Below are 10,857 nucleotides of genomic sequence, written 5' to 3'. Positions count from 1 at the left end.
AAATGACGAACGAACGAAAATAATGAAATTTTTTGAATGTTTCTTGTTAAATGCGACTGAAACAATGCAGAAATAAAGGAAATAATTCAATTTTTTTAATGTTTTTTTGTTGAATGCGATGAAAAATGAAGAAAATAACAGCAAATAATGCAATTTTTTGAATGTTTCTTGTTGAATGCGATGAAAAATGAAGAAAATAAAGGAAATAATTCAATTTTTTTAATGTTTTTTGTTGAATGCGCTGAAAAATGAAGAAAATTTCGGAAAAAATGCAATTTGTTGGATGTTTCTTGTTGAATGCGATGAAAAATGAAGAACATAAAGAAAATAATGCAATTCGTTGGATGTTTTCTGTTGATTGCGATGAAAAATGAAGAAAATTTCGGAAAAAAATGCAATTTGTTGGATGTTTCTTGTTGAATGCGATGAAAAATGAAGAAAATAAAGGAAATAATGCAATTTTTTTAATGTTTCTTGTTTAATGCGATTAAAATTAAGATAATTTCAGAAATAATGCAATTTTTTAATGTTTCTTGTTGAATGCGCTGAAAAAAGAAGAAAATAAAGGAAATAATGCAATTTTTGAATGTTTCTTGTTGAATGCGATAAAAATGCAGAAAATAAAGGAAATAATGCAATTTTTTTTAATGTTTTTTGTTGAATGCGATGAAAAATGAAGATAATTTCCAGAAAATAATGCAATTTTTTGAATGTTTCTTGTTGAATGCGATGAATAATGAAGAAGAAAGGAAATATTTCAATTTTTGGAATGTTTCTTGTTGAATGTGATGAAAAATGACGAAAAGAAAGAAAATAATGAAATTTTTTGAATGTTTCTGTTAAATGCGATGAAAAATGAAGAAAATAAAGGAAATAATTCAATTTTTTTAATGTTTTTTGTTGACATGCGATGAAAAATGAAGAAAATAAAGGAAATAATGCAATTTTTTGAATGTTTCTTGTTGAATGCGATGAAAATGACGAAAATAAAGGAAATAATTCAATTTTTTTAATGTTTTTTGTTGAATGCGATGAACAATGCAAGAAAATTTCGAGAAAACAATGCAATTTGTTGGCTGTTTCTTGTTGAATGCGATGAAAAATGAAGAAAATAAAGAAAATAATGCAATTCGTTGGATGTTTTCTGTTGATTGCGATGAAAAATGAAGAAAACTTTCGGAAAAATGCAATTTGTTGGATGTTTCTTGTTGAATGCGATGAAAAATGAAGAAAATAAAGGAAATAATGCAATTTTTTTAATGTTTCTTGTTTAATGCGATTAAAATTAAGATAATTTCAGAAATAATGCAATTTTTTAATGTTTCTTGTTGACTGCGATGAAAAAAGAAGAAAATAAAGGAAAAATGCAATTTTTGAATGTTTCTTGTTGAATGCGATAAAAAATGAAGAAAATAAAGATAATAATGCAATTTTTTGAATGTTTCTTGTTGAATGCGATGAAAAATGCAGAAAATAAAGGAAATAATGCAATTTTTTGAATGTTTCTTGTTGAATGCGATGAAAAATGAAGAAAATAAAGGAAATAATGCAACTTTTTGAATGTTTCTTGTTGAATGCGATAAAAATAAAGAAAATAAAGGAAATAATGCAATTGTTTGAATTTTTCGTGTTTAATGCGATTAAAATTAAGATAATTTCAGAAATAATGCAATTTTTTACTGTTTCTTGTTGAATGCGCTGAAAAAGAAGAAAATAAAGGAAATAATGCAATTTTTTTTAATGTTTTTTGTTGAATGCGATGAAAAATGAAGATAATTTCCGAAATAATGCAATTTTTTGAATGTTTCTTGTTGAATGCGATGAATAATGAAGAAAAGAAGGAAATATTTCAATTTTTGGAATGTTTCTTGTTGAATGTGATGAAAAATGAAGAAAAGAAAGAAAATAATGAAATTTTTTGCATGTTTCCTTGTTAAATGCGATGAAACAATGAAGAAACATAAAGGAAATAATTCAATTTTTTTAATGTTTTTTGTTGAATGCGATGAAAAATGAAGAAACTAAAGGAAATAATGCAATTTTTTGAATGTTTCTTGTTGAATGCGATGAAAAATGAAGAAAATAAGGAAATAATTCAATTTTTTTACTGTTTTTTGTTGAATGCGATGAAAAATGAAAGAAAATTTCGGAAAAAAATGCAATTTGTTGGATGTTTCTTGTTGAATGCGATGAAAATGAAGAAAATAAAGAAAATACTGCAATTCGTTGGATGTTTTCTGTTGATTGCGATGAAAAATGAAGAAAATTTCGGAAAAAAATGCAATTTGTTGGATGTTTCATGTTGAATGCGATGAAAAATGAAGAAAATAAAGGAAATAATGCAATTTTTTTAATGTTTCTTGTTTAATGCGATTAAAATTAAGATAATTTCAGAAATAATGCAATTTTTTAATGTTTCTTGTTGAATGCGATGAAACAAAGAAGAAAATAAAGGAAATAATGCAATTTTTGAATGTTTCTTGTTGAATGCGATAAAAATGAAGAAAATAAAGATAATAATGCCAATTTTTTGAATGTTTCTTGTTGAATGCGATGAAAAATGAAGAAAATACAGGAAATAATGCAATTTTTTGAATGTTTCTTGTTGAATGCGATGAAAAATGAAGAAACTAAAGGAAATAATGCAACTTTTTGAATGTTTCTTGTTGAATGCGATAAAAAATAAAGAAAATAAAGGAAATAATGCAATTGTTTGAATTTTTCGTGTTTAATGCGATTAAAATTAAGATAATTTCAGAAATAATGCAATTTTTTAATGTTTCTTGTTGAATGCGATGAAAAAAGAAGAAAATAAAGGAAATAATGCAATTTTTTTTAATGTTTTTTGTTGAATGCGATGAAAAATGAAGATAATTTTCAGAAATAATGCAATTTTTTGAATGTTTCTTGTTGAATGCGATGAATAATGAAGAAAAGAAAGGAAATATTTCAATTTTTGGAATGTTTCTTGTTGAATGTGATGAACAAATGCAAGAAAGAAAGAAAATAATGCAATTTTTTGCATGTTTCTTGTTAATGCGATGAAAAATGAAGAAAATAAAGGAAATAATTCAATTTTTTTCATGTTTTTTGTTGAATGCGATGAAAAATGCAAGAAAATAAAGGAAATAATGCAATTTTTTGAATGTTTCTTGTTGAATGCGATGAAAAATGAAGAAAATAAAGGAAATAATGCAATTTTTTGAATGTTTCTTGTTGAATGCGATGAAAAATGACAGAAAATAAAGGAAATAATTCAATTTTTTTAATGTTTTTTGTTGAATGCGCTGAAAAATGAAGAAATTTCGGAAAAAATGCAATTTGTTGGATGTTTCTTGTTGAATGCGATGAAAAATGAAGAAAATAAAGAAAATAATGCAATTCGTTGGATGTTTTCTGTTGATTGCGATGAAAAATGAAGAAAATTTCGGAAAAAATGCAATTTGTTGGATGTTTCTTGTTGAATGCGATGAAAAATGAAGAAAATAAAGGAAATAATGCAATTTTTTTAATGTTTCTTGTTTAATGCGATTAAAATTAAGATAATTTCAGAAATAATGCAATTTTTTAATGTTTCTTGTTGAATGCGATGAACAAAGAAGAAACTAAAGGAAATAATGCAATTTTTGAATGTTTCTTGTTGAATGCGATAAAAAACTGAAGAAAATAAAGATAATAATGCAATTTTTTGAATGTTTCTTGTTGAATGCGATGAAAAATGAAGAAAATAAAGGAAATAATGCAATTTTTTGAATGTTTCTTGTTGAATGCGATGAAAAATGAAGAAAATAAAGGAAATAATGCAACTTTTTGAATGTTTCTTGTTGAATGCGATAAAAATAACAGAACAATAAAGGAAATAATGCAATTGTTTGAATTTTTCGTGTTTAATGCGATTAAAATTAAGATAATTTCAGAAATAATGCAATTTTTTAATGTTTCTTGTTGAATGCGATGAAAAAAAGAAGAAAATAAAGGAAATAATGCAATTTTTTTTAATGTTTTTTGTTGAATGCGATGAAAAATGAAGAAAATTTCGGAAAAAATGTTTCTTGTTGAATGCGATGAAACAATGAAGAAACTAAAGAAAATAATGCAATTCGTTGGATGTTTTCTGTTGATTGCGATGAAAAATGAAGAAAATTTCGGAAAACATGCAATTTGTTGGATGTTTCTTGTTGAATGCGATGAAAAATGAAGAAAATAAAGGAAATAATGCAACTTTTTGAATGTTTCTTGTTGAATGCGATGAAAAATGAAGAAAATAAAGGAAATAATGCAATTTTTTGAATGTTTCTTGTTTAATGCGATTAAAATTAAGATAATTCAGAAATAATGCAATTTTTTAATGTTTCTTGTTGAATGCGATGAAAAAAGAAGAAAATAAAGGAAATAATGCAATTTTTGAATGTTTCTTGTTGAATGCGATAAAAAATGAAGAAAATAAAGATAATAATGCAATTTTTTGAATGTTTCTTGTTGAATGCGATGAAAAATGAAGAAAACTAAAGGAAATAATGCAATTTTTTGAATGTTTCTTGTTGAATGCGATGAAAAAAGAAGAAAATAAAGATAATAATGCAATTTTTTGAATGTTTCTTGTTGAATGCGCATGAAAAATGACGAAAATAAAGGAAATAATGCAATTTTTTGAATGTTTCTTGTTGAATGCGATGAAAAATGAAGAAAATAAAGGAAATAATGCAATTTTTTGAATGTTTCCTTGTTTAATGCGATTAAAATTAAGATAATTTCAGAAATATGCAATTTTTTAATGTTTCTTGTTGAATGCGATGAACAAAGAAGAAAACTAAAGGAAATAATGCAATTTTATGAATGTTTCTTGTTGAATGCGATAAAAAATGAAGAAAATAAAGATAATAATGCAATTTTTTGAATGTTTCTTGTTGAATGCGATGAAAAATGAAGAAAATAAAGGAAATAATGCAATTTTTTGAATGTTTTTTGTTGAATGTGATGAAAAATGAAGAAAATAAAGATAATAATGCAATTTTTTGAATGTTTCTTGTTGAATGCGATGAAAATGAAGAAAATAAAGGAAATAATGCAATTTTTTGAATGTTTCTTGTTGAATGCGATGAAAAATGAAGAAAATAAAGGACATAATGCAATTGTTTGAATTTTTCGTGTTTAATGCGATTAAAATTAAGATAATTTCAGAAATAATGCAATTTTTTAATGTTTCTTGTTGATGCGATGAAAAAGAAGAAAATAAAGGAAATGATGCAATTTTTGAATGTTTCTTGTTGAATGCGATAAAAAATGAAGAAAATAACGGAAATAATGCAATTTTTTTTTAATGTTTTTTGTTGAATGCGATAAAAATGAAGATAATTTCAGAAATAATGCAATTTTTTGACTGTTTCTTGTTGAATGCGATGAATAATGAAGAAAAGAAGGAAATATTTCAATTTTTGGAATGTTTCTTGTTGAATGTGAAAAATGAAGAAAAGAACGAAATAATGAAATTTTTTGAATGTTTCTTGTTAAATGCGATGAAAAATGCAGAACAATAACGGAAATAATTCAATTTTTTTAATGTTTTTTGTTGAATGCGATGAAAAATGAAGAAACTAAAGCAAATAATGCAATTTTTTGACATGTTTCTTGTTGAATGCGATGAAAAATGAAGAAAATAAAGGAAATAATTCAATTTTTTTAATGTTTTTTGTTGAATGCGATGAAAAATGAAGAAAATTTCGGAAAAATGCAATTTGTTGGATGTTTCCTTGTTGAATGCGATGAAAAATGAAGAAAATAAAGAAAATAATGCAATTCGTTGGATGTTTTCTGTTGATTGCGATGAAAAATGAAGAAAATTTCGGAAAAAAATGCAATTTGTTGGATGTTTCTTGTTGAATGCGATGAAAAATGAAGAAAATAAAGGAAATAATGCAATTTTTTTAATGTTTCTTGTTTAATGCGATTAAAATTAAGATAATTTCAGAAATAATGCAATTTTTTAATGTTTCTTGTTGAATGCGATGAAAAAAAGAAGAAAATAAAGGAAATAATGCAATTTTTGAATGTTTCTTGTTGAATGCGATAAAAAATGAAGAAAATAAAGATATAATGCAATTTTTTGAATGTTTCTTGTTGAATGCGATGAAAAATGAAGAAAATAAAGGAAATAATGCAATTTTTTGAATGTTTCTTGTTGAATGCGATGAAAAATGAAGAAAATAAAGGAAATAATGCAACTTTTTGAATGTTTCTTGTTGAATGCCGATAAAAATAAAGAAAATAAAGGAACTAATGCAAATTGTTTGAATTTTTCGTGTTTAATGCGATTAAAATTAAGATAATTTCAGAAATAATGCAATTTTTTAATGTTTCTTGTTGAATGCGATGAAAAAAGAAGAAAATAAAGGAAATAATGCAATTTTTTTTAATGTTTTTTGTTGAATGCGATGAAAAATGAAGATAATTTCAGAAATAATGCAATTTTTTGAATGTTTCTTGTTGAATGCGATGAATAATGAAGAAAAGAAAGGAAATATTTCAATTTTTGGAATGTTTCTTGTTGAATGTGCTGAAAAATGAAGAAAAGAAAGAAAATAATGAAATTTTTGAATGTTTCTTGTTAAATGCGATGAAAAATGAAGAAAATAAAGGAAATAATTCAATTTTTTTAATGTTTTTTTGTTGAATGCGCTGAAAAATGAAGAAAATAAAGGAAATAATGCAATTTTTTTGAATGTTTCTTGTTGAATGCGATGAAAAATGAAGAAAATAAAGGAAATAATTCAATTTTTTTAATGTTTTTTGTTGAATGCGATGAAAAATGAAGAAATTTCCGGAAAAAAATGCAATTTGTTGGATGTTTCTTGTTGAATGCGATGAAAAATGAAGAAAATAAAGAAAATAATGCAATTCGTTGGATGTTTTCTGTTGATTGCGATGAAAACTGAAGAAAATTTCGGAAAAAAATGCAATTTGTTGGATGTTTCTTGTTGAATGCGATGAAAAATGAAGAAAATAAAGGAATAATGCAATTTTTTTAATGTTTCTTGTTTAATGCGATTAAAATTAAGATAATTTCAGAAATAATGCAATTTTTTATGTTTCTTGTTGAATGCGATGAAAAAAGAAGAAAATAAAGGAAATAATGCAATTTTTGAATGTTTCTTGTTGAATGCGATAAAAATGAAGAAAATACAAGATAATAATGCAATTTTTTGAATGTTTCTTGTTGAATGCGATGAAAAATGCAGAAAATACAGGAAATAATGCAATTTTTTGAATGTTTCTTGTTGAATGCGATGAAAAAATGAAGAAAATAAAGGAAATAATGCAACTTTTTGAATGTTTCTTGTTGAATGCGATAAAAAATAAAGAAAATAAAGGAAATAATGCAATTGTTTGAATTTTTCGTGTTTAATGCGATTAAAATAAGATAATTCAGAAAATAATGCAATTTTTTAATGTTTCTTGTTGAATGCGATGAAAAAAGAAGAAAATAAAGGAAATAATGCAATTTTTTTTAATGTTTTTTTGTTGAATGCGATGCAAAACTGAAGATAATTTCAGAAATAATGCAATTTTTTGAATGTTTCTTGTTGAATGCGATGAATAATGAAGAAAAGAAAGGAAATATTTCAATTTTTGGAATGTTTCTTGTTGAATGTGATGAAAAATGAAGAAAAGAACGAAAATAATGAAATTTTTTGAATGTTTCTTGTTAAATGCGCTGAAAAATGAAGAAAATAAAGGAAATAATTCAATTTTTTTTAATGTTTTTTGTTGAATGCGATGAAAAATGAAGAAAATAAAGGAAATAATGCAATTTTTTGAATGTTTCTTGTTGAATGCGATGAAAAATGAAGAAAATAAAGGAAATAATGCAATTTTTTGAATGTTTCTTGTTGAATGCGATGAAAAATGAAGAAAATAAAGGAAATAATTCAATTTTTTAATGTTTTTTGTTGAATGCGATGAAAAATGAAGAAAATTTCGGAAAAAATGCAATTTGTTGGATGTTTCTTGTTGAATGCGATGAAAAATGAAGAAAATAAAGAAAATAATGCAATTCGTTGGATGTTTTCTGTTGATTGCGATGAAAAATGAAGAAAATTTCGGAAAAAAAAAATGCAATTTGTTGGATGTTCTCTGTTGAATGCGATGAAAAATGAAGAAAATAAAGGAAATAATGCAATTTTTTTAATGTTCTTGTTTAATGCGATTAAAATTAAGATAATTCAGAAATAATGCAATTTTTTTAATGTTTCTTGTTGAATGCGATGAAAAAGAAGAAACTAAAGGAAATAATGCAATTTTTGAATGTTTCTTGTTGAATGCGATAAAAAATGAAGAAAATAAAGATAATAATGCAATTTTTTGAATGTTTCTTGTTGAATGCGATGAACAAATGAAGAAAATAAAGGAAATAATGCAATTTTTTGAATGTTTCTTGTTGAATGCGATGAAAAATGAAGAAAATAAAGGAAATAATGCAACTTTTTGAATGTTTTCTTGTTGAATGCGATAAAAAATAAAGAAAATAAAGGAAATAATGCAATTGTTTGAATTTTTCGTGTTTAATGCGATTAAAATTAAGATAATTTCAGAAATAATGCAATTTTTTCATGTTTCTTGTTGAATGCGATGAAAAAAGAAGAAACTAAAGGAAATAATGCAATTTTTTTTAATGTTTTTTGTTGAATGCGATGAAAATGAAGATAATTTCAGAAATAATGCAATTTTTTGAATGTTTCTTGTTGAATGCGATGAATAATGAAGAAAAGAAAGGAAATATTTCAATTTTTGGAATGTTTCTTGTTGACTGTGATGAAAAATGAAGAAAGAAAGAAAATAATGAAATTTTTTGAATGTTTCTTGTTAAATGCGATGAAAAATGAAGAAAATAAAGGAAATAATTCAATTTTTTTAATGTTTTTTGTTGAACTGCGATGAAAAATGAAGAAAATAAAGGAAATAATGCAATTTTTTGAATGTTTCTTGTTGAATGCGATGAAAAATGAAGAAAATAAAGGAAATAATTCAATTTTTTTAATGTTTTTTGTTGAATGCGATGAAAAAATGAAGAAAATTTCGGAAAAAATGCAATTTGTTGGATGTTTCTTGTTGAATGCGATGAAAAATGAAGAAAATACAGAAAATAATGCAATTCGTTGGATGTTTTCTGTTGATTGCGATGAACAAATGAAGAAAAGTTCGGAAAAAAATGCAATTTGTTGGATGTTTCTTGTTGAATGCGATGAAAAATGAAGAAAATAAAGGAAATAATGCAATTTTTTGAATGTTTCTTGTTTAATGCGATTAAAATTAAGATAATTTCAGAAATAATGCAATTTTTTAATGTTTCTTGTTGAATGCGATGAAAAAAGAAGAAATCAAGGAATAATGCAATTTTTGAATGTTTCTTGTTGAATGCGATAACAAACTGCAGAAAATAAAGATAATAATGCAATTTTTTGAATGTTTCTGTTGAATGCGATGAAAAACTGAAGAAAATAAAGGAAATACTGCAATTTTTTGAATGTTTCTTGTTTGAATGCGATGAAAAATGAAGAAAATAAAGGAAATAATGCAACTTTTTGAATGTTTCTTGTTGAATGCGATGAAAAATGAAGAAAATAAAGGAAAATAATGCAATTGTTTGAATTTTCGTGTTTAATGCGATTAAAATTAAGATAATTTCAGAATAATGCAATTTTTTAATGTTTCTAGTTGAATGCGATGAAAAAAGAAGAAAATAAAGGAAATAATGCAATTTTTTGAATGTTTCTTGTTGAATGCGATGAAAAATGAAGAAAATAAAGGAAATAATGCAATTTTTTGAATGTTTCTTGTTGAATGCGATGAAAAATGAAGAAAAGAAAGAAAATAATGCAACTTTTTTTAATGTTTCTTGTTAAATGCGATGAAAAATGCAGAAAATAAAGGAAATAATTCAATTTTTTTCATGTTTTTTGTTGAATGCGATGAAAAATGAAGAAAATTAAGGAAATAATGCAATTTTTTTGAATTGTTTCTTGTTGAATGCGATGAAAAATGAAGAAAATAAAGGAAATAATTCAATTTTTTTAATGTTTTTTGTTGAATGCGATGAAAAATGAAGACAATTTCGGAAAAATGTTTCTTGTTGAATGCGATGAAAATGAAGAAAATAAAGAAAATAATGCAATTCGTTGGATGTTTTCTGTTGATTGCGATGAAAAATGAAGAAAATTTCGGAAAAAATGCCAATTTGTTGGATGTTTCTTGTTGAATGCGATGAAAAATGAAGAAAATAAAGGAAATAATGCAACTTTTTGAATGTTTCTTGTTGATGCGATGAAAAATGAAGAAAATAAAGGAAATAATGCAATTTTTTGAATGTTCTTGTTTAATGCGATTAAAATTAAGATAATTTCAGAAATAATGCCAATTTTTTAATGTTTCTTGTTGAATGCGATGAAAAAAGAAGAAAATAAAGGAAAATAATGCAATTTTTGAATGTTTCTTGTTGAATGCGATAAAAAATGAAGACAACTAAAGATAATAATGCAATTTTTTGAATGTTTCTTGTTGACTGCGATGAAAAATGAAGAAAATAAAGGAAATAATGCAATTTTTTGAATGTTTCTTGTTGAATGCGATGAAAAAAGAAGAATATAAAGATAATAATGCAATTTTTTGAATGTTTCTTGTTGAATGCGATGAAAACTGAAGAAAATAAAGGAAATAATGCAATTTTTTGAATGTTTCTTGTTGAATGCGATGAAAAATGAAGAAAATAAAGGAAATAATGCAATTGTTTGAATTTTTCGTGTTTAATGCGATTAAAATTAAGATAATTTCAGAAATAATGCAATTTTTTACTGTTTTCTTGTT

The sequence above is a fragment of the Daphnia pulicaria genome, chromosome 6, assembly GCF_021234035.1.
Source record: "Daphnia pulicaria isolate SC F1-1A chromosome 6, SC_F0-13Bv2, whole genome shotgun sequence".
NCBI classification, from domain to species: Eukaryota; Metazoa; Arthropoda; class Branchiopoda; order Diplostraca; family Daphniidae; genus Daphnia; species Daphnia pulicaria.
The sequence above is the reverse complement of the archived record's forward strand: the minus strand, read 5'-3'. Positions refer to the sequence as shown.